We start from the raw sequence: 25470 nt of genomic DNA on the forward strand, positions 1-25470 counted from the left end.
CTCTCAATCTTTAAGTGCCACTCTAACCAGGGCACGATGGGCTACCCAGTTCCTGTATGCCCTGGTTAGGTTCCATGGTTGGGTGGGCTGAAGTGTAAAATTAATTTTCCTTTCTGGTAGGGCCCTTGTTCAGTCCTTAAGGCTGGCAAGGCTCTTAATTTGGAATAAAATTAGGGAGGACTATACACCAAGTTGGACTGATGGGCAACTGTGCTAACTCTGTAGAGGGGCAGTGACACTTGCTGGGCTCCCTGCTCATTTACTGCTATAATCAAAGTTGCAGGATGAGTTACACAGATCTCCAGGAGCTCTGGTTAGCTTCTCTGGGTCTGGTCAGGCTAGAAACTATATTCAGCCTTGGTCAGAGCTGTAAACTAGCTTTCCTGCTAAGTTGGGACTACAGAAAAAAGCTCCAGGGCTGACAAGGCTTATTGTTTGGTAATCAAATCAGACAGATAGACAGGACTACTACCATGGCTCTGAGTGCAGAGAGCTGCTGGCTAGGTTCTCCACTCAAGTCCCTCTTTAGTCGAAGGTGTAACTCTGTGCTTTGTGATTAACAGAAATTGTGGCTGTATTCAACAGTGGGCAAGGCAACAAATTAGCTTCTAAGCTTTGGGTGGAGAAAGTCATAGGTCTTGCAGCAGACCCCAAGACTTATAAGCTAATCAGGCACACCTACACACCAAACTTTCAGTCTAGACTGGGTCACCTGGTGGGTTCTGCAGATGGCAGTACCCCTAGGCAAGTACTTTATTCAAATACTGCTGGGAAACGTTTTCTAGGTGCTCAGGCCAGGGTTTTTGGCAGGCAGGGCCAGGAGCCAGCCATCCTTGTAAGGGTAAGGGATATGAATTATTTCCTCAGCCTGGGCAGGGTGGCAAAACCTGCTGTTTGTTGGGGTCTTTACTCAAGCAGAACTGTGCCTCAGATTTCCTGACAAGACAGAGCCACCTGCTTTGCTCTGCTAATTTGCACTGAAGCTTGTCAGACTCTCCACTCAAGTGTTGCTAAACTAAGCAGCATCCCAGATGTTCTGGTCGAACAGGGCTGGGAGCTACCCTCAGCTGAGGGTGGTACCGTAAATGAGTTCCCCTTTTTCTGGCAGAGTGTGACAGCTAGGTCCAAGTTTTCCAGAATTTATGGCAAGGCTTTCTAGTTGGGGGAGCCAAGAGCTACACTCAGCTGGAGATGGGCTATAAATGGAGAGTATCCTGGGAATTGACCTTAAAAAAAGATGGTGATGTAGGTTGTTCCTAATTTCATTTTCCCCTCATATGAACAACTCACAACTCTTCAAGGACAGGGCACCATGGACTAAGAAAGTCCAAGAACCTGGGAGTAAGACTGAAGCCCACCCCCCTTTTATCACAGAGAATGAGACCACATTAGAAGGATGAAAGGAGAGGCTACATGCTGACCACAATGCCCCTCCCTCAGGTCAGTGCAGCAATAAACCAGGAGTACACACCTGAGCCTATGGTTCCAGCAGGAAGAGAGCCCTTGGTGGACATCCAGCTACCCAGCATCACGGGCCACGTCTTGAGAGTGGGTCACTCCAGTTTTGCCCCTCAGGGATTGTGGGAAAATCTGGGGGGCTTGACCCATTGGGAAGCAGACAGAGAAGTGGGAGGGGTTTGCAGCAACCAGCTCTCAGGTTTTGGCAAACCAAATTCCTATATGAAGCCCACAGGCAGCAGCTCCAACCAGCAGTTTTTCTCATCTGCAGAGTTTGATGAGGGAACTCCCCAGGTCTGCCTGATTTGAGATCTCAAACAGCCTTACTATGGATCCTGGTCCCGCACTTGCACCTAAGCAGAGCTAAGTCATAATCCTGCCCATTGTTGACTGTAGTCATCAGCCCCGCCCACCAGAAAGCTTTGCCAGAACACCAGGTGAAGCTGACTAATCCTCACTCTTTGGCACAAACCGTAGGCTCTATGCATTCTTATGTACCTTGAGTTTGTGTTTAATAACCTCTTTCGAGGCCTATTTGATTTTAGTGTATCCAGAGCTTCCAAAATTTTAAGATCACTGCATAGTTGTCCATTGTGTGAAGATACCATAATTTATTTAAACAGTCTTTACTGGTGGACATTTAGGCAATTTATAATCTTTTATTCCTACAAACTAAAATGATGTTCATTATTTGTACATATGTGAAGGCGAAGACATATGCTCCATGTATGAAGCTTAAATTTCATACTCCCACTTCCATGGGTTCTGAATATTCACTTTTGTAACAAATTTTTTGTTTTTATATATATGTTTTTCATTTTCTAGCATTAAGATATAATTGCCTTATACCACTGTTTTTAATGTGGACAGCATAACAGTTTAACTTCCACACATCATAAATGGTTATCACTATCAGTTTAGATAGCATTTGTCATCTCATATACAATAAAAAGAAAAAGAAAAAATCCACATGTAATGAGAATTTTTAGGATATACTCTTTTAACAATTTGCATACATATATCACAGCAGTATTAACTATAATCTCATGTTGTATTTATTCTTATAACTGGAAGTTTATGACTTTTCATCAGCTTCCAACACCTCTTTCCTGCAACCTCTGGATGCAGGAACCTCCTCCAACCTTTTTCTGCAACCACAAATCTCTTTCTATGATTTTTGTTTAGATTATAAATATAAGCAAGATCATACAGTATTTTTCTCTGACTCGCGTCTCTTAGTACAGTGCCCTCAAACTTCAGCGGTATTGTCACAAATGGCAAAATTTCCTCCTTTTCTTATGGATGAGTATTTCCACATATATTCATAGCTTCTTTGTCCATTTCTTCATGGATGAACATTTAGGTTTTTTCCATGTGTTGGCTATAAAAATGAAGAGTTCAGGTATCTTTACAAGTTACTGTCTTTGTTTCCTATGGATATGCTCCCCAAAGTAGAATTTCTGGATCACATGTAGTTCTAGGTTTAGTTTTTTGAGGGTCATCTATACTCCTTTCCAGAGTGGCAGTACCAGTTTACAATCCCACCAACAGTGTACATACCTTTTCTCCACATCTTCTCCAGCATTTATCTCTTGTCTTTTGGATGATGGCTTTTCTAACCAGCATGAGATGAAATCTGATTGTGGTTTTGATTTGCATTTCCATAATGACTAGTGATGATGAGCATCATGTCATTTTGGAGAAATGTCTATTCAGATCTTTTGAACACTTTTTAAAATCGGATTGGGTTTTTTTTTTGCTATTGAGTCGTAGGAGTTCTTTATGTATTCAGGATACTAACCCTCTATCAGATAGATGGTTTGCAAATTTTTTTTCCCCATTCAATAAGTTGTCTTTTCCCTTTGTTGATTGTTTTTCTTTTTCTGGGAAGCTATTTAGTTTGATGTATTCCCACTTGTTTTGTTTTTTTGTATATTTTTTATTGGAGTTGAATTTGCCAACATATAACACCCAGTGCTCATCCCATCAAGTGCCCCCTCTCAGTGCCCATTACCCAGTCATCCCATCCCCCCACCCATCTTCCTTTCCACTGCCTCCTGTTCCTTTCCCAGAGTTAGGAGTGTCTCATGCTTTGTCACCCTCTCTGATTTTCCCCACTCATTTTTTCTCCTTTGCTGCAAAATCCCTTTTACTATTTTTTTTATATTCCTCCACATGATGATTGTCCTGTTTTGTTTTTTTATTTCTTGGGCTTTCGCTGCCATGTCCAAAAAAATGTTGCTAAGACTTATATCAAAATTTTTTCCTATGTTTTCAGATAAGGAAGTTCAAGGTTTTAGGTCTTAAATTTAAGTTTTAATCCACTTAGAGTTAATTTTTGTGTATGTAATACAGACGTCAAATTTCACACTTTTATATGTGAATATACAATTTTCCCAGCATAGTTTATTGAAAAGACTCTTTCTTTCACTGAGTTTTATTGGCTCCCATGTCAAATATTAGTTAACCATAAATGCTTGGGTCCATTTCTGAGCTATCAATACTGTTTCATTGGTGTATTTGTCTGTTTTGAATTCCAGTTGCCATACTGTTTGATTACTATAGCTTCACAGCATAGCTTCAAGTAAGCAAGTGTTACACTTCCATTTTGTTCTTCTTTCTCAGGAATGCTTTGGATATTTGGGATCTTTTGTGATTCCATATATACTTTAGGATTTTTTTTTCTACCTCTATAAAAAAATGTCACTGAAATTTTAATAGGCAGTTCACTGAATCTACAGATGCCCTTTGATAGTACTGACATTTTAACAATACTGCTTATTCAATGCATGCACATAAGATGCCTTTCCTTATATTTGTGTCTTTGATTTCTTTTATTAATTTCTAGTAGTTTTCAGAGTAGAGATCTTTCATTTCCTTGGTTAAGTTTATTGCTATTTTATTATTTGTGCTATTGTAAACGGGATAATTTTCTTTATTTTTCAAATAATTTGATGTTATTATAGAAATGCTATTGATTTTTGTATAGCAAATTTGTACTTTATACCTTTACTGACATAATTGATTAGATCTAACAGTTTTCTGGGGGGAGTCTATAAATTTACTATATATAAAATTATGTCATCTGCAAATAGAGACAATTTTACTTCTTCCTTTCCAAAGCTGATGCCTTTTATTCATTTTTCTTTTCTGATTGCTCTGGTAAGGACTTTCCAGTACTGTTTTGAATGATGATAGTGGGCACTCTTGCCTCCTTCCTCTTCTCAGAGGAAAAGCTTTCAATCTTTCACCATTGTATATCTTATCAAATAAGTAGGCTTATCTAATATGGCCTTTATTATATTAAGGTATGTTAATTCCTTCCATATCTAATTTGTTGAGAGGTTTTATTAGGAATGGCATTTTCACTGAAAAAATTGGACATGTAACACTGTACAAGTTGAAGGTGTACAATGTGTTACTTTGATACATTTATATATTGTAATATGGGTGCTATTGTAGCAATAGTTATTGCTCCATAATTATAGCATGTTATTGTCTATAATCATTTGACTGGGTATTTGACCTTTATGGCTTATTTACTACTCACTATATATTCATACTCTTAAACACCATCAGTCTTATCCACCACCTCTCATTCTCTGGTAACCACTGTATTAGTCTTTTGTTTTTTCATTTTTACAGGTCTGACTTTTTTAGATTCCATGTTTAAATGAAATCATACAGTGCTTGTCTTTCTCTGACTTACCTCACCCAGTGTTATATGCTAAATGTCCACCCATGTTGTCACAAATGGCACAATATCCTCCTTTCTCATACCTAATAATATTCCATTTTGTATGCATACCACAAATTTTTAATTCACTTGTCAGCATTTGGGTTGTTTCCATATCTTGGCTACAGTGAATAATGCCACAATAAACATGGGAGGGCATATTATCTTAAAAAAAAATCCAGTTTCCGTTTCCTTCGGATATATATCCATAGTAGATTTGCTGGGTTTTTTGGGCAGATATATTTTTCATTTTCTGAGGAACCTTCATGATCTTTTCCATAGTGGTTGAACCAATTGATATTCCCACAATGTGTGAGGGTTCCCTATTCACCCCATCCTCACCAGTACCTGTTGTCTCTTATCTTCTTGACAGTAGCAATTGTAACAGATGTGAAGTAATATCTACTTGGAGGTTTTATTTTTTAATTTTTAATTGAAATATAGTTGGCCTGTATCAGTTTCAGGTATACAACATAATTTCTCTTTATTTTTGTGTCAATTGTAGGTTTTTGGTTGCTATAAAGTTTATGTATAACATACTATGTATGTAGTAGCTATATTAAGTCAATGGTTGCTTGTTTGAACATAATCTGAAATTATTATCTCCAGGTTTTATGTTTATGATGTGATCTTTTATATTTTGATTTTGTGTATCTCTTAATTATTGTAGATATAATTAATTTTACTACTTTTGTCTTTTAGCCATTGTACTTATAACTTGTTGATCTGCTTACCTTTACTGTATATTTCCTTTTACAAGTAAACTTATTTCCTTTTGTAGTTTTCTTGCCTCTAGTTATGTTTTCTTTCTTCTTAAAGAAGTTCCTTTAACATTTCTTTTAAGGCCAGATTGAAGAGGTGGTGAACTCCTTTAAATTTTGTTCTTCTGGGAAACACTTTCTCCAATTTTAAATGTTGACCTTAACAGGTATTCTTGGTTGTAGATTTTTTTTCTTTTCTTTGAACACCTTGTATATATATTGTGCCACTCCTTCTAGGCTTGCAGTTTCTGTAGAAAAATTAGTTGTTAGCCTTAAGGATTTCTCTTTACCTAACTGCTCTTCTCTTGCTGCTTTTAAGACTCTATCTTTAATATTTGCCATGTTAATCATTATGTATCTTGGTATGGATTTTCTTGGTTTCATTTGTTTGTGGAGTTCTCTGTGCTTCCTGGACCTGGATGTTTATTTCTTATGCCAGGATAGGGAAGTTTGTAGCCATTTTATCTTTTCTTTAAGAGTTTATTTTATTTATTCATGAGAGACAGAGACAGGCAGAAACAGAGGCAGAGGGAGAAGCAGGCTCCCTGCACGGAGCTTGATGAGAGACTCAATCCCAGGATCCCAGGATCATGACCTGAGCCAGAGGCAAATGTTCAACCACTGATCCACCCAGGTGCCCTGCTATTATTTCGTTAAGTTTCCTGCCTTTTTCTCTCTCCTCCTCCTCCTAGGGTCCCTATAATAGGAATGCTATTATGCTTGGTGTTGTCATGGAGGTCCCTTAACTAATCCTCATTTAAAAATTTTTTGTTGGGATCCCTGGGTGGCACAGCAGTTTGGCGCCTGCCTTTGGCCCAGGGCGCGATCCTGGAGACCCGGGATCAAGTCCCACGTGGGGCTCCCTGCATGGAGCCTGCTTTTCCCTCTGCCTGTGTCTCTGCCTCTCTCTCTCTCTGTGTGACTATCATATAAATAAATAAATAAATAAATAAATAAATAAATAAATAAAGTAAGTAAGTAAGTAAGTAAGTAAGTAAGTAAGTAAGTAAGTAAAGTAAGTATATTTTTAAAAAATAATAATAATAAAAAATAAAAATTTGTTGCTGTTATTATTGTTCCCCTTGGCTGCCTTTCACTACCCTGCGTTCCAATTACTGATAAATTCTTCTGCATCTTCTAATCTGCTGTTGATTCCCTCTAGTTTATTTTTCATTTAAGTTACTGTATTCTTCAACTCTGACTGGTTCATTTTTATATTTTCTTCGTGTTTTACAGTTCTCATTAGGTTTATTTGTTCTCAAGTCCAGTGAGTTTTTTTATGACCATGACTTTGAATTCTTTATCATGTAGATTCTTATCTCCATTTCATTTAGCATTTTTTTCTAAGGTTTCATCTTTTTCTTTTGTTGGGACATATTCCTCTGTCTCCTCATTTGGTCTATCAGTGTTTATTTGTATGTATTCGGTCTGTCAGTTGTCTCCTCATCTTGAAAGTAGTAGCCTTATGTAGAAGGCATCCTTTGGGGCCCAGTAACAAAATTCCTCGTGGTCACCAGAATTAAATGTTCCTAGGTTGTCCTCTGTGTGGGCTGCATGTGCTCTTCTATCGTTGCTGGGCTACAACTACTTATTCTACACTGGTGGGTGGTGCTGGCCCTTAGTCCGGCTATCTGCAGTGACCAGCCACAACTACTGTGGGTGCAATAGTGGTCAGGGTTTCCATTCCAAGGAGTTAGCTCAGAGGCACAGCTTTAGACACTGTGTGTGTGTGTAGTGATGGGAAAGGCTAGCTTTCCCTCCCCTTGGGGCAAGAATAACTTTGAGGGGAACATCTGTCCCAGCCAGGGCCCACTGGGTGTGGCGTGCAATAGTTGGTCTGTGGGGATACCTGTCTATACTGGGGCTGCCTGCCAGGTGTGGAAGTGTGGAAGGCACATCAAAGGATCTCCTGCCAGTGTGGGCTGGTTGAGTAATCTCCAGGGGAGCATGGGTACAGGGTGAGTGATGCTAGTAAGGCAGAAGGAAGGTACCAGTACTGGTTTCTGCAAGCATCTGGCCAACCAGGCTAAAGGAGGGTGGGAATACTGCCGGTACTTCAGTTCCTGGGAAAAGCTCCTGCAGATCCCTGATCCTCTGGCACAAGTCCTAAAATTAGTCAATAAATCTTCATGGATAGCCTTGGTACTTCTCAAACTGCTGTTTCTGTGTTCGTTTTGAACTGATTGATATAACATGCTGAACATTAAAGACCAGAGACGGTTGTCTAAAACCCTCTAGCTCTCCAAGAGTTATCTGGGAGAAAAATCAGAGTCCTACTGATTTTCAGAGTCAGACCTTATAAGGATTCATCTTCCTAGTACAAGTCCTGAAGGCGGGGGTGCCTGTTGTGGGGCTTAATCCCCTCACCCCTCCATACCTATGATCTCTGTCTCCCTCAATTGCATGTTACCACATAGGGGGTTTGGTTCCAACCATATCTCTACCCCTTGTACCCTTTTCAGTGTAGCCATCTCTTTAAGTCTTTAGCTATGAAAGATCTGCTCTGAAATCTTCAGGTCATTTTCAGAGTGAGTTAATATGTAGTTGATGCCCTTGTGTGTCAGTAGTTAGGGGTCCCCCTCCTCGGCCATGTCCCCTCACTCTTCATATTGATTGATATTAATTGGCATATCCCAGATGATTAGTGACGTAGAGCATTTTTTCATTTGCTCCTTGGCCACTTTTATATTCTCTTTGGAAAAAAAATGTCTATTTAGTATTTCTCTCCAATTTATTATTTAGTATTTATTGTATATATTCTGCACCTATTAACTCCTCATCTGATATAGGGTTTGCAAAAATGTTCTCCCATTCTGTACATTGTCTGCCATTTGTCAATTCTTCCTTCTGCCATACAGAAATTCTTAAGTTGGTCTATGGCCATACCACCCTGAATGTGCCCTATCTTGTCAGAAGGTTTCCAGTTGATATAATTCCATTTGTTAATTTTTGCTTCTGTTGTTGGTGTTTTTAGCATCATGTCCAAAAAAAAAAAAAATCATTACCAAGACCAACATCAGCAAACTTCTTCCCTATATTTCCTTCTAGAAAGTTTATGGTATCAGGTTTTGTGTTTAAGTCTTCGATCCTTTTCAGATTAATTTTCTGAGTGGTGTGAGGTAGAGGTCCAGTTTCATTGTTCTGCATGTGTTTCTCATTTCCCAGAAGCATTTGTTGAAGAGTCTATCCTTTCTTAAATACATGTTCTTAACTCCTTTGATTATTGGTTGACCATATATGACAGGATTTAATTCTGGTCTCTTTAATCTGTTTCATTCATTGATGTGTCTCTTTCTGTGTCAGTGCCACATATTCATTGCCATGGCTTTGCAGTATATTTTGAAATACAGAAGTGTCATGCCTTTCTTTTTTTTTCCTCAGGAATACTTAGGCTTTAAAGGGTCCATTGTAGGTTCACACAAGCTTTAGGAGTCTTTCTTTTGTTTATGCAAAGAATGCTTTTGTATTTTGATAGAGAGTGTATTGAATCTGAAGATTACTTTTGGTATTTTGGCCATTTTAACAGTTAATTCCAAACCATGAATACAGGATGTCTTTTATTTGTTTGTGTCTTTAGCTATGTTCAACAATGTCTTGTAGTTTATATTGCACATATCTTTAACTTCCTTGCCTAACTTAATCATAAGTATTTTGTTATTTTTAATGCTATTAAGAATGGAACAGTTGCCTTGTTATTTAGTTTTTCGATTGAAATAAAATTGGCATACAATATCCTATTAGTTTCAGGTGTACCTCCTAGTTATTTGATATTTTTCTATATCACAAAATGGTGATCACGGTAAGTCTGGTTACTATCTGTCACTATACAATGTTATGTCAATATTATTTTCTGTCTTACCTATGCTGTACCTTACCTCCTTATGATTGACTTCTTTTATAACTGAAAGTTTTTACCTCCTAATCCTCTGTTTTTTTTTTTTTTTTTTCAATCTCCCGCCACTTCTCCCACTGGTAACCAAGAGTTTCCTGTATCTGTGATTCTCTTTCTGTTTTGTTCCTTTTGTTGGTTTTGTATTTTAGGTACCACATATAAGTGAAATTTTATGGCATGTGTTTTTCTCTGATTGACTTAATGTATTTGTGTAATACTTTCTAGGTCCATCCATGTGGTTAAAAATGGCAATATTTTATTCTTTTTCATGGCTGAGTCATATGTGTGTATATCACACTTTTATCCATTCACTGATTGATGGACGCAGGTTGCTTACATATCTTGGCTATTGTAAATAATACTGCTATGAACATAGAGGTATGTATATCTTTTTGAATTCATATTTTTGTTTTCTTTAGATAAATACTCAGAAATAGGTTAGATGGATGATAATGATATTTCTATTTCTATTTTTTGAGGGACCTTCATACCACTTTCCATAGTACTGGCTGCACCAACAGTGCATAAGGGTTTCCTTTTCTCCAAACCCTTCCCAACACTTGTTATTTCTTTTTTATTTTTTATTTATTTATTTTTTAATTTTTATTTATTTATGATAGTCACACAGAGAGAGAGAGAGAGGAAGAGACACAGGCAGAGGGAGAAGCAGGCTCCACGCACCGGGAGCCCGACGTGGGATTCGATCCCGGGTCTCCAGGATCGCGCCCTGGGCCAAAGGCAGGCGCTAAACCGCTGCGCCACCCAGGGATCCCTGTTATTTCTTTTTTAAATACTAGTCATTCTGACAGGTTTGAGGTCATATCTCATTGTAGTTTTGATTTGCATCGTCCTGACAATTCGTGATCTTGAGCATTTTTTCATGTGTCTGTTGGCCATTATGTGTCTTCTTTTGAAAAATGTATTTTCAAATTCTCTGTTCAGTTTTTAATCAAATTTTTTGGGGTTTTCGGTGTTGATTTGTATGAGTTCTTCATTTATTTGGATATTAATCCCTTATCAGATATGTTATTTGCAGATATCTCCTTCCATTCAGTAGATTGTCTTTTAATTTTGTTGATTGTTTCCTTTGCTGTGCAAAAGCATTTTACTTTGATGTAGTCACAGTTGTTTATTTTTGTTTTTATTGCATTGGCTGAGAATACAGTTCCAAAAGACTATTTCTAAAACAGATGTCCAGGAGATTACTGCCTATTTTTTTTTAAGGAGTTTTATGGTTTCAGGTCTTACATTCATGTCTTTGGTTTATTTTCATGTATCATGTAGGAGAGTGGTCCACTTACATTCTTTTACATTAGCCGTTCAGTTTGTCTAGCACCATTTATTGAAGGGATTGTCTTTTCTCCACTATACATGCTTGTTTCCTTTGTTGTAGATCAACTCATCATATAAGTAAGGTTTTTATTTCTAGGGTCCCTATTCTGTTTCATTAATACATATCTTTTTTTTGTGACAGTACCATACTGTTTTGATAACTATGGTTTTGTAATCTACTCTGATAACAATCATAGATCATCTCTGTAAGGCGAGTGGTTGACCAGACATCCAGGACCCAGCCAGAAGTTCAGTGCAGGATCCAAGCTTCTCACTAACTCCAATAGGGTAAGCAGGTTGTCCTCACAGAGGGGCTTTCACATTGCAGATGATGAATTGGCTCATATTGTCCATGAACTCCATGCACACCTGTGTGCACTGTCCCATCAGGCCCAGCACCTTGGTGACCATGCCCAGCTTAATGGGCTTGGGCTGCACTTGGCTCACTTAGTAGTATACTTCTGAGATTGTAATGCTTCCCATTTTCTTATTTCTCAAGGCTGCTTTGGTTAGTTAGGATCCTTTATGATCTTATACAAATTTTAGAATTATTTGTTCTAGTTCTGTGAAAAATAGTATTGGTATTTTGATAGGGATTATGTTAAATCTGTGGATTACTTCAGGTGGAATGAGAAGTTTAACAATATTCTTCTTTTTTTTAAACAATATTCTTCTAATACATAGGTATGGTATACATTTACATAGATTTGTTTTTTCTTTGAATACTTGCATCAATATCTTATATTTTTTTCAGAGTACAGGTCTTCCAACTCCTTGGTTAAATTTATTCCTAAACATTTTATTCTTTTTATGCAATGGTGAATGATATTTTTTTCATTTATTTTTCTCATATTTTATTATTAGTGTATAGAAATGCAACAGAATTTTGACCATTAATTTTGTATCCTGCAACTTTCCTGAATTTCTTTATTAGTTCTAATAGTTATTTGGTGGGAGTCTTTATAGTTTTCATTATTTATATCATGTCATCTACAAGTAGTGATATTTTTACTTCTTCCTTGCCATTTTGAATGTTTCCTTTCTTATTAATTTTTTTGTATGCATATATGTATGTTTGTATGTTTGAGTGCCGTGTCTATTACTTTCAGTACTATGTTTAATAAAAATGATAAATGTAGGTTTCCTTATTTCTGAATCAACATTGAGTATGATTTTCTTATACTTTGTTAAGGAGTTTAGCATCTATGTCTGTCATGGATATTGACCTATAATTTTCTTTCCTTGTAGTGTTTTTGTCTGGTTTTGGTTTCAGGGTAATGTTGGCTTCATAGAGTGAATTTGGAAATATTTCTGTTTGATTTTTTTGAATAGTTTGAAATAGATAAGTATTAACTCTTTTATAATTCATAGAATTCACTTCTTTAGCTATCTGGTTTTGGACTTCTGTTTGATAGAAATTTTTTGATTACTGATTCAATTTAATTACTAGTAATCCATCTGTTCCGATTTTCTATTTCTTCATGGTGCAGTCTTGGGAAGTTGTGATTCTAGGAATTTATCCATTTATTTTAGGTTGTCCAATTTTTTGGCATATAATTGTTTGTAATAGTATCTTATAATCCTTGGTATTACTGTGGTGTTAGTCTTAATGTTCTTTTATTTCTTATATAGGTGAATCTTGTTTCTTGATTATGTGGCTAAAGGTTTATTAATTTTGTTTATATTTTCAAAGAACCAGCTCTTAGTGGTTTTTTTTGTTTTTCACCTCTATTTCCTTTATTTCTGCTCTAATCGTTATTATTTCCTTCCTTCTACTAAATTTGGACTTTGTTCTTCCTTTTCTAGTGGCTTTAGGTATAAGGTTAAAGTATTTGAGATTTTTCCTGTTTCTTGAGGTAGGCATGTATTGCTATAAACTTACCTCTTAGAAGTGTTTTTGCCATGTCCCATTGGTTTCTAAATGTGTTTATATTCACTTGTAATTTTCTTTCATTTTTTGTTGAGCTGTTGACTATTTAGAAGAATGTTGTTTGGTCCCCATATATTGGTGGCTTTTTCCTGTTGTTTTTTTTTTCCTTGTAATTTCTAATTTCATTCCTGTTTGGTTGGGAAATATGCTTGATGTGACTTCAGTCTTAAATTTATTGAGATTTTTCTTATGGCCTAACCTAACAGGGGATCTATCCTGGAAAATGTTCTATGTGCACTAGAAAATAATTTATATTCTGTTTGGGGATAGAATGTTCTGTATGCATCTGTTAATTCCTTGTAGTCATGTGCATCCTCCAAAGCCACTCTTTTCTTCTTGATTTTCTGCTTGGATAATCTCTCCATTGGTGTAAGCAGGGTGCTAGAGTCCTCTACTATTATTCTTACTGTCAACTTATTTTATGTCTGTTAATATTTGTTTTATACATTTTAGGGCTCCAGTGTTGGATGCATAGATAGTTACAATTGTTATATTCTCTTGTTGGATAGATACCTTTATTATTATTTAATGTCCTTCTCTGTCTCTTGTTACAGTCTATATTTTAAAGTCCATTTTTTTTTCCTGAAAGAAGTATTGTTAATTTTAGGTTTAGTTTTGTTTCCATTTCCATGAGATGTATTTTGTCATCCTTGTACATGGTCTTGAGTATTGGGCAGACCAGCCAAGGGGAGAGCCAAGCTGTTCTGGGTCCCACTTGTGCAGCCTGCAAAGGAATATGGTCCAGTGACTAGGCAAACATTTGTATCATAATGTCTTGGACTGATTTGTAACATCACTGGAAGGTTTGAAGATGCATTTGTGGAATCAACCATGGTGTTTGATTATAGTATTTTTTTTGGCATATTACCTAGGAAGGATTCAATGACATTTTTATTTTCAATACAAAGGGAGATTTTTCCTTCCACTAGCCTTTCCTGAGTAGAGAATAGATCTTGAGCTTCAAAGGACGTTTCCTACTGTCAAATTACCATAGGAGGAAGTAGAGTGATTTTGTTCTCTTTGTGGTGGATACCACTCCCTTTTTTACACCCATTGTCCAGGATACCAGGTACTTACACTGGCAGGAACAAAAACTCCTTCAGGTTCTTTTGCATTACCTAGATGTTGACATAACCAGCAGTCTGATAGATTAGTTAAAGTGGCCAGGGTTTGGAAGACTGGTGTGAGTAGGTGTTTAGGTTGTGCTAGAATTGTTCAAAAAGCAGTAAGAGTGAGTTAAAATGAGACACAGTTTGAAAGGGAGCCCATAATGGGGGAACAGGGGAAGAATAAGGTAAGACAAGCAATCTCCCACCAATCTTCATGTAAATGGAGAAGAAAGGGTTTTATTTAAAATTCTGCGTCAGAGAATTTACCAAGTTAGGGAGAGGCGAGGTTTTAAGAGAAGATAAATGGAGACAAAATTCTTGATTCGAGATCTTGGACAAAGTTGTCTACTCCATAATTTCATTCACTCTAGGAGCCTGAGTAGGCTCTGAAAATCCTCAATTTGAGGTCGCTCATAGAGATGGCCTTCTGTTTGTCATAGGGGTGATGATTTGGATCTAGGTTAGTGTGTCTTGTGTTAATGCAGGAAGATTGATTTTTATTTTGATGATGATTGTAGATGGTTAATGATACTTCCTAACGCCTCTCCCACTGTGACAATGAACGATTTCTTGTAAAAACTTTGATGCATGCTTCATTCATGTGCTTAGAACTCAGGCAGATGTAAGCCCCATAGGCAATGGGGACAACTCTCTCCAGGCCCAAGGCTGATCCTGGGTGGGCTCTTGCCATGTCAGATGGGCTAGTCCCAAACCCACCACAGAGTAGCTTGTGCTGAGCCCTGGGAAGGAAAGTGCAAAGTTGTTACCACAAATGGGTGAGAACCCTTCTGGTAGTTGCATGTGGCATTTGTGCCTTATGTAGCCAAGTGATGGGCTTAGCTGCATGTGCACCCCTGGCCTTGGACTACTATTCTTGCCTTTCCATTCCCACTGCCAGGAGTAATGAGCTCCGGGCAGGCAAAACTTGAGGGGACATGAGGCAAGCATAGCCCTACTCAGGCTGGCCAAGTCCCCTCTCTGCTGCAAGGGGCTTGAGACCTGAGCCAGACTCCAGGTTTTTGTTTGTTTTTTGTTTTTTGTTTTATTTTCCTTCTTAGTTGAAGTTCTCACTATGTTCACTCTTTTCTCAAGTTTGGTGAGCATTTTATGACCATTAGTTTAAACTCATTATCAGGTATCTTGCTTATCTCTAAATTCTGAATTTTTTTTTGACAATTCATAGATCTCCATTCTTTGGGTCAATTATTAGAACTTAATTAGCTTCCTTTGGTGGCATCATTTTTTCATGATAATTTATTCTTTATATTGGCCTCTATACATGAATAGGTGATATTTTCTTCCAGACTTTGCAGGTTCACTTTAGCACAGACAGTTCCCCAGTCAGCTCATTCTGTGTTTCTGGACATGTGTATGGTAACATCCTTGGGTCATTAGGATTTCCTTTGTAGTGAGGCAGCTGTCTGATTTCTGAGGTGAGGGGTGAGAGGATATGCCACTGGCTGAGAATAGCTGGATAGGACTATTTGCTTGATTCCCTGTCCATGTGAGGCTGTGATAGGCTTCTTTGTGTGTGTTTATACTTTTTGCATCCTTTTTCTTAAAGATGGCAGTGAGAAGTATATAGACCTCATGTCCCCACAAAACTTGAATCTATCCCTGTTGAGTCTATCTATAGGATGATTTAACAGAAGTACAATTTGCTGGACCAAAGGTAGATGTATTTATGATTTTAAGGATATTATCAGATTGCCTTCCACTGAAGTTGGAAAATATACATTCCCAATAGTAAAATATGAAAATATCTGTTTTCTACATTTTCACTGACATATTATCAAGTGTTATCATTTTTCCATCTTCACCAACCTGTTAAGAAAATATAGGAACTCCTATTTCTCTTTGCATTTTTGTATTGTGATGGAAATTGATCCATTTCCATAAGTTTAAGAGCCCCTGAATTTTCCTTTCTAGTGCATTGTCTCTTCAAATATCTTGATTATTCTCTCCTGTTGATTTATAGAAACTTTAGCTATATTAAAGTCAATATGACTCTGCTAATATGTTTTCTATTCCCCAGCTTCTTTTCTCCATTTTCGTGTTTTATTTATTTATTTATATTTTTCCTGCAGATTTTTTTAAAATGACTATCTATTTATAGTTGATTTTGTGGAACAATTAGAAAGATGTTTCCCATCTCTGAAAAAAAAATAAAAAAAAATCATATGTATCTGTATATATGCTATTGGTTCTGTTCCTCAGGAGAGCCCTAACGCACATGGTACGTAAAAATTGTTTTCAATCATTCATCTTCCCTTCATGAAAGAGAATAAAATATCCCCACCCTTTGCCAATTTACCTGCATAGTTACATATATAAGTAGGTGTAAGCTTGACATGTGTAGTACAATAAAACATTTATACGGTCTGTGTCCACAGCTTTCTGAAGAAAACTTAAAAGCTCCTGGAAGCAATAAGAATATCTGTTTTATGTTAGTGAGACCCCTAGATAACTTCTAGATGGGGGTTCTAGACCAACTATGTGATTAGACAACTGGGACTCTAAGAGAATTCAATCTTTAGGGAGGATTTTGAGTTCAACATGTGGTCAATAATTTAACCAATCATGTCTACCTAATGACACCCTAATAAATACTATGCATACTGAGGAATGGGTGAACTTCCTGGTTGCTAAAGATATTAATGTGCTGGAGTGGGGGGGTGGGGGACGTGTCTGGATTCTATGGGGTGGGGGAGGAGGACAGGATGGTCTTTGTGTCATTCCAGACCTCATTCTTATTCATCTGGATTGTCCTGAGTTATAGTCTTTATAAAAGAGCTGTAATTATTACTAAACACTTTTTTAATGTCTGTGGATCAGTTTAGCAGATTATCAAATATAAGGAAATTTTTGGAACCACCCAAGTTTGTAGCCAGTTGATTGGAAGAACAGGTGACCTCAGGGCCCCCCTGAAGTCTGAAGTAGGGGTAGAATTGTGTTGTACTGAGCCCATAAATCTCTGGAGCCGAGGTTAACTCTGAGGACGTAGTGTCAGACGCGGATGGCAGGCCACTCCACTGGAATTGAAATCCTACCATGAAACTTACTTCGATGAGTGAAACAAAACACAAGAAGTGGCCAAGCAGAAGCTGCGAGAGCTTGCGCATTTCTAGCTTTTAGTTCTACGTCTCTGCCCAGCTGAGAACCCTGCCTTTAGCCTAGGTCCTAAAGCAAAAAAACACAGAGCAGAGCTGAGCTGGCATATACCTTTGGACATATACTGTGGGAAGGGGAAACAAAGTTAAAATACACTATTATAGTGAAACACTGTAAGCCATTGCTGAGATTTGGGAGTCATTTTTTGCAACAAGATAGCCTAACAAAACCAACTTATCCCTCTGAATTGTTTCCTTTACCTCCCTATCAAATTGTTTCCTTTACCTCCCTTTACCTCCTATCCCTCTCCATCAAATGATTCATTTACTTAACATTGATCATCAATGATCATCAAATGATCATTTACTTTGTGGATAACAAAGCCGTCAAATGGTATTATCATCCACTTAGTTACCCTTTACCCATTATCATCCAGTCAACCAGAATCTAGGAGTCAAACTCTTGAATCTTCTATTTCCTTTAACTCTACACACTGAACCTATCTTTTAGCAAATTCTATCATTTCTGTCTCCAAAGTGTACCTCAGAAACACTCTCAAAATCTTTACTGAAATGGTTCTCTTTTGCCTACATTGCCCAGATTTCATCTCCAGCTTCTTTTCTTGTCCCCTTCCAATTAATTCTCTGAAGAGCTGCAAGAGTTCATCATAAAAGATCAATTCGATGGTATAATTTTTCTCTGCTTAAAATCCTCACCGGTTTTCCATTAGCTTCAGCATGAAATCCAACTTTTACCTTGATCTACAAGTCATTTCTGAGTTTAAATGTCCTCTCCTTACAAGGCTTTGCTGACCACCCTTATCTAAAGTAATTCCTCTCTTTGCAGTTCTCTCCACTCTTCTCCCTTTTATTATTTAAGTTTATGTTTTAACTTGCCTTCCCTGTAACATGTTTACTTTATGAGGGCAGAACGGTGGCTGTCTAGTTCCCTGTGCTTTTCTCCACACAATAGATGCTTAGGACACATTTGTTAAGTAAATGAATCATTTGATGGAGAGCAGTTGGGATGTAGGGCAGGTCACAAAAAGGATTCGCCAGGCCTGTAACTAATCCTAATCTCCAGGATCTCCTTTGTTGGTTGCTTGTCTTGGCTGCTTATAGGTAAAGGGAAACACTCAGTGTTCCATACAGTAAGGTTTTCCTTTGCCTAGGACGCTGCTTGCTTTCCACACAGATAACCCCCATCCACCCTGCCCTAACCACTAATGCTACCAAATTCCAAAACCTTCCCTCTGCTTCTCATTAACAGGTTGGCCAGACGGCTGACAAGCTATTTCCCTGTGGTAAGTAGATTGTGTGTGTGTGTGTGTGTGTGTGTGTGTGTGTCAAAAAGAGAAGGCACGGAAGATTGTTCAGTTTTTAGGCAGGTTTGTACAGGTGTGTTGCTCTGCTATTCACTCTTCTCCTGTAGGACTTCCCATTTAGTCATCCGGGCCCTTTATCTCTGCATTCCTGGCCAGTCTTTTCCTAGATACCTCACATCCCAATCTCTTCCACTAACATCACTCTTCCCAAACTCAGGGGTGTGGTAGATAAAAACAAAAACAAAATAAAACCAAAACCTCTCTCTTCCAGTCTCTTCTCTCACGTTTTCTCTCAGGCTCATGGCAAGAGGGGAATTTTTTTAAAAAAATAAATTTATTTTTTATTGGTGTTCAATTTACCAACATACAGTATAACACCCAGTACTCATCTGGTCAAGTGCCCCCCTCAGTGCCCGTCACCCATTCACCCCCACCCCCCGCCCTCCTCCCCTTCCACCACCCCTAGTTCGTCTCCCAGAGTTAGGAGCCTCTCATGTTCTGTCTCCCTTTCTGGTATTTCCCACACATTTCTTCTCCCTTCCCTTCTATGCCCTTTCACTATTATTTATATTCCCCAAATGAATGAGAACATACACTGTTTTTCCTTCTCCGATTGACTCACTTCACTCAGCATAATACCCTCCAGTTCCATCCACGTTGAAGCAAATGGTGGGTATTTGTCCTTTCTAATGGCTGAGGAATATTCCATTGTATACATAAACCACATCTTCTTTATCCATCATCTTTCGATGGACACCGAGGCTCCTTCCACAGTTTGGCTATTGTGGCCATTGTTGCTAGAAACATCGGGGTGCAGGTGTCCCGGCGTTTCATTGCATCTGAATCTTTGGGGTAAATCCCCTGCAGTGCAATGGCTGGGTCGTAGGGCAGGTCTATTTTTAACCCTTTAAGGAACCTCCACAGTTTTCCAGAGTGGCTGCACCAGGTCACATTCCCACCAACAGTGCAGGAGGATCCCCTTTTCTCCGCATCCTCTCCAACATTTGTTGTTTCCTGCCTTGTTAATGTTCCCCATTCTCACTGCTGTGAGGTGGGATCTCATTGTGGTTTTGATTTGTATTTCCCTGATGGCAAGTGATGCGGAGCATTTTCTCATGTGCATGTTGGCCATGTCTATGTCTTCAAGAGGGGCATTTAGTTAGGAAGATGTTGGTGATTAGGACTGAGCTGAAATGCATCAGTGGTGTTTGCTACCTGGCAAAGAATGACACTAACTTGCAGCTGGACAGTTAAATCAGTATTTAGACAAGACAAATTGTTTCACATCTCCACTGTTTGGGTATCTGCAAATTAAAATTTTCTGTCCTTATGCTTGGGAGTCATTAATATATTTATGTAAATTTTATATTTACATATATTTATATAAATTTTATATAATTTTGAACAGGATGATTTAATAAATGATGAATAAATGAAATAAAATCATTAAAATATATCCATTAAAGATATATGGCTTCTTATTAGATTTTGAATCATTAAAAAGTATTTTGCTACACCTCAAGTCTCTGTGATTAACAAATGGGGAAAACTTTGAGGTTTTTGTGGGGAAAGGATAGAAAATAGATTTCGTTCTCTAATGTGAATGATTTAATATTAAGATTTGAACTATAGGAAATACCTTCCAATATTTATATATAATCCAAGTGGGATTTTTTCTTCATTATAAATTCTCTAATGTTTAATATGCAAACATTAGAGAAAGATCTGACGTTCTATGTGTTTATAAGGTGTTTTGCCTGTGTGGTGGGCATTTTATTTTTGGGACTATTCTTTAGAGGTTGTAAATTTTAATATTTGTTGAAATTTAATACAATTTGTTTCATTTTTTTGCTTTATGGATTATGTCATCAGGTTGAATAACTACTTCCCCATTTATAAAGATGATCTATTTATTCTTTTCTTTTCTTTTTTTTTTTTTTAATTTATGATAGTTACAGAGAGAGAGAGAGAGAGGCAGAGACACAGGCAGAGGGAGAAGCAGGCTCCATGCACCGGGAGCCCGATGTGGGATTCGATCCCGGGTCTCCAGGATCGCGCCCTGGGCCAAAGGCAGGCGCCAAACCGCTGCGCCACCCAGGGATCCCTGATCTATTTATTCTTAAAGTGTTATACTTTTTAGCTATCAATCCACCTGGCTTTCATTTTTTTTATGTACTGTGAGAGGTAGTGAAACTTTTTTTCAATATGGATAATTTTCTGTGATGTCCCTACCAACATGTAAAGCCATATTTGTTATGTACTAAATTTCTATACATGTGTGGGTCCATTTCTGGGTTCTCTGTTCTGCTCTGTTGATGTGTGTTTCTAACCTTGTGTCAATACCATTCCATCTTTCTTACTGTTGTTGCTTATGAATCTTATTTGGCAGAACAAGCCTCTTCCCTTGTTTTTCAATGACAGGAGAGTTTTAAATATCTGGGGGAGCTTAAAGATACAGACTTGTGACTACATACACATGCATATAAACAATGGAATTGACTTTATAAATTATTTGGGGGGAAATTGATATCCATCCAGCATGGTCTTCCAATTTATGCACATGGTATCCTTTAGTTATTGAGTCTATTTCATATTGTTATTTATTTAGATTTTATTCCAATAAAGCTTTCACAATTTTCTCAAATATTTATGCAAAATTTCTAAGATTTGTTTTTAAAGTACCTCATACTTTTTGGTGTGCTATTTTATATAATATCTTTTTTTAAAGTTATTTGTGTATAGGAATACATTTTTTTAAATCATTGGTTTTGTATCCAAATCTTTTCTGAGTTCTTTTATTCACTCGAATAATTTATTTGAAAATATGCCTGACTTTTCTATTTTTATAATTCTATATCTTGCATGTTAGAACAGCTTTAATATTTTGAACAGTTTGAGGATTGGTATATCTTAAATTTTTGGTCGAATTCACAAATGACGTCATTTGGTCCTTGACTTCTAGTTCTTTGGAATTTTATTTTTAAAGGGGAGGGGCATAGGGAGAAGGAGAGAGAGGATCTTAAGCAGACTCTATGCCCATTGCAGATCCCAACATGGGGCTTAAGCTCACAACCCTGAGATCATGACCTAGACAAAATTAGAGTCAGATGTTTAACCAACTGAGCCTCCCAGGCGCCCCTCTTTGGAGGTTTTTAAGAGTGACTGAATTGCCTAGCTAGTAGTTGATATGTTCAGATGTTCTATTTCTTCCTGGTTCAGTCTTGGTATGTTATATGCTTCTAGGAATTGTCCATATTTAGCCTATATTTTCAAACTTAAGAAAATATAAGAATAATTTCTTATAGTAGTCTCTTGAGATCCTTTGTATTTCTGTGTTATCAGTTGTAATGTATCCTCTTCCATGTCTGATTTGTTTCTAATTTCTCTTTTACCTTGGTGAATCTGGTTCAAGGTTTGTCAACTTTATCTTTTGAAGAAATCAGTTCTAAGCAAAATAAGTCTGTCATAGGACAAATACCATATGATTTCACTTCTATGTAGAATTTAAGAAAACAGAAGAACATTTGGGAAAGGGGAAAAATAGAGTGGGAAGCAAACAGTAAGAGACTCTTATCAATAGAGAAGAAACTGAGGGTTGATGGAAGGAGGTGAGTGGGGGATGGGCTAAATGGGTGATGGATATTAAGGGCACTTGATGAGATGAGCATGGAGTGTTACATGTAAGTGATGAATCACTAAGTTCTGCACTAGAAACTAATTTTACCATATATGTTAAGTAACTAGAATTTAAACAAAAACTTGAGAAGAAAAAAATGGAATATCACTAAAGAAAGGAAAGAAAAAGCGATCTCCTTTTATTATTTTCGTTGATCTTTGATACTGTTTTTTTAGTCCCTCTTTGGATTATTTTTACTCTGAAGTTTCTTTCTTTCCTCTACTGACTTTAGGCTTTATATATTCTTCTTTTTCTAGTTACTTGAGTTATAAAGTTAGGTTGTTTTCCTGTGATACTCTTTGTTTCTTAATGTAGGCATTTATCACGATGAACTTCCCTCCTAGAACTACAATTGGTATATTCCATTAGTTTTAATATGATTTATTTTTCTTTTAATTCAAGGTATATTTTAATTTCTCTTTTGTTTCTTCATTGATCCATTGCCATTCATATGATGTGTAATCTCTACATTTTTGTGAATTTTCCAGTTTGCCTTCTATAATTAATGTCTAGTTTAAGATCACTGTGGTCATGAAAGATGCTTGATATGATTTCCATCGTCTTAAATTTATTAAGATTTGTATTATGGCCTGACATACAATCTGTCCTAGAAAATGTTCCATGTGCACTTGAGAAGAAGGTGTGCTGTTGATTTTGTCTGGGATGTTCTGTTATATAGGTGGCAAGTCATCTGGCCTAGTGTTTCATTTAAGGCCAATGTTTTCTTGTTAATTTTTTTGGTCTGGATGATCTATCCATTGGTGTACGTGGGTTATTAACATCCCTAACTAGCATCATATAGCTCTCTGTTATTCCTTTAGATCTATTAATATTTGCTTTATATATTTATGTTGTCCTGTTATGTGCATATATATTTATAAATATTATGTCATCTTTTATATTGTACCTTTTATCAGTATGTAATGATGTGATTTGTCTCCTATTACAGTCTTTGGTTTAATAAAGTCTATTATATACACATAGAGCTACCTCAGCATTCTTTCAGTTTCTATTTGCATGGAGCATCTTTTATTTTAGGGGCTCATAAGACATTATGTAACATATCATGACACATAGAAATTAAAATACAATGTTGGCAAGTACAATGATAAACATACATAGTTTACCAATAAAGACATTTAATCCAGCACCTGTTGACTGTGTTCAGGAGAGGAGCCCTGGAAGACTTAATAATATCTGATTAGAGTCTGAAGTCTGGGTTGGTCAGGCTGTGGGGTTTGAGGCTTGTATTTCATGAATGGGTTGCAGGACCCTGTGATCCCTCACTTTCACTTTGGTCACTGCCCAGGGCCCAGGCCTTGCATTCCAGTGGGATGACCCAACCATGATTCTGTTTCCTCTTATGTTCCTGGCACAAGATCTCTCTGGTTCATGTGGCCCTAGAGCAGAAGCCGAGACTCCAGAGTGTCTAGCATGCATGGAATATCTTTTGTCATCCCCTCACTTCAGTCTTTGTGTTTTAAGTCTTAAGTGAGTCTCTTGAGGCAGCACACAAATGAATCTTGATTTTGTTGTTGTTTTTGTTGTTTTGCCATTCACCAACTCTATATCTTTTAATTGGAGAATTTACTCCATTTACATTTAAAGTAATTATTGGGGGCAGCCCGGGTGGCTCAGTGGTTTAGCGCTGCCTTCAGCCCAGGGTGTGATCCTGTAGACCCAGGATCAAGTCCTGCGTCGGGCTCCCTGCATGAAGCCTGTTTCTCCCTCTACCTGTGTCTCTGCCTCTCTCTCTCTCTCTCTCTGTGTGTGTCTTGTGAATAAATAAATAAAATCTTAAAAAAATAATTATTGGTACATACATACTGCTATTTTAACTGTTTTCTATTTTATAATTCCTCATTTTTTTCTCTTACTCTCATCCCTTGTGGATTGAATGCTTTCTTTAGTAGTATGCATAATTTCCTAATTACTATTTGTATATTTACTATAGGTTTTTGAGAATTACATATAACAACTTGTATTTATAACAGTTAAAGTTGATAACAGCATAAGGTTGAATGTATTGAAAAGCTCTACATTTGTACTCCCCACACACACTGTTTTTGACATTATATTTCATGTTGTGTGTATCCGTTGATATATTATTGTACTTTTATGTGTTTTCCTACTTTTAACATTTTTACTAGCTTTGTAAGTGATAAAACCACTACCTATTTATATATTTACTTTCCAGTGAAGCTTATATATATTCTTATATTTTCTTGTCACTAATTTTCACTCTTTGTTTGCAGCTTAAAGAAATTCCTTTAACATTTCCTAAAAACCCAGACTACTGCTGTTGAACTCTTGTAACTTTGCCTTGTCCAGAAAACTTTGTCTCTTTCAATTTTTTGAATATATATTCTTGGTTGGATTTTTTCCTTTTAGCACTGCAAATATTTTGTTTTGCTCTCTTTCAGCCTCCAGTGTTTCTGCTGAAAAATCTGGTTATAGTCTTATGTGAGTATCCTGTATGTAGCAAGTTATTTCTCTCTTCCTGCTTTTCTTATTCTCTTCTTGGGTTTAACTTTTGATATTTTAATTATAATGTGTCTTTGCATGAGTTTCCTTGGGTTCCTCTTATCCAGGAACTCTCTGGGCTTCCTGGATCTGCATGTGTATTTTTTTTCCTCAGGTTAGGCTATTTATAGCCATAATTTCTTCCAAATAAGATTTTTGCCCCCTTTTTTCACGTCTCTGGCACAACTGTAATGTGATTTTTAGTACACTTGATGTCTCATATCTTCACTTTTTTTTCCTTCTTTTCCTTTATGTTGCTCTGACTACCTGCTTTATCTTGAGTAGATTCATCTTCTGCTTCATCTAGTCTGTCATTGAACTCCTCTAATGCATTTTTTCAGTGCAGCTGTTATATTCTTTTGTGATGTCTGTTACATTCTTATGTGTTTTATCTCTTTGTTGAATTTCTCATTCTGTTAATCTATTCTTCTCCTGAGTTCATTGAGCATCTTATCAATCAAAATCATTACTTTGAACTCTTTATCAGGTAAATGCCTTATATTTGTTTCCTTAAGATTTTTTTTCTGAGGTTTTATTTTTCTTTAATTTGGAAGAGATCCCTTTGTTTCTTTATTATACTTGACTCTGTATTGGTTTCTGTGAATTAGATGAAATGTC

This window comes from Vulpes lagopus, chromosome 4 (genome assembly GCF_018345385.1).
Source record: "Vulpes lagopus strain Blue_001 chromosome 4, ASM1834538v1, whole genome shotgun sequence".
Taxonomy (NCBI): Eukaryota; Metazoa; Chordata; class Mammalia; order Carnivora; family Canidae; genus Vulpes; species Vulpes lagopus.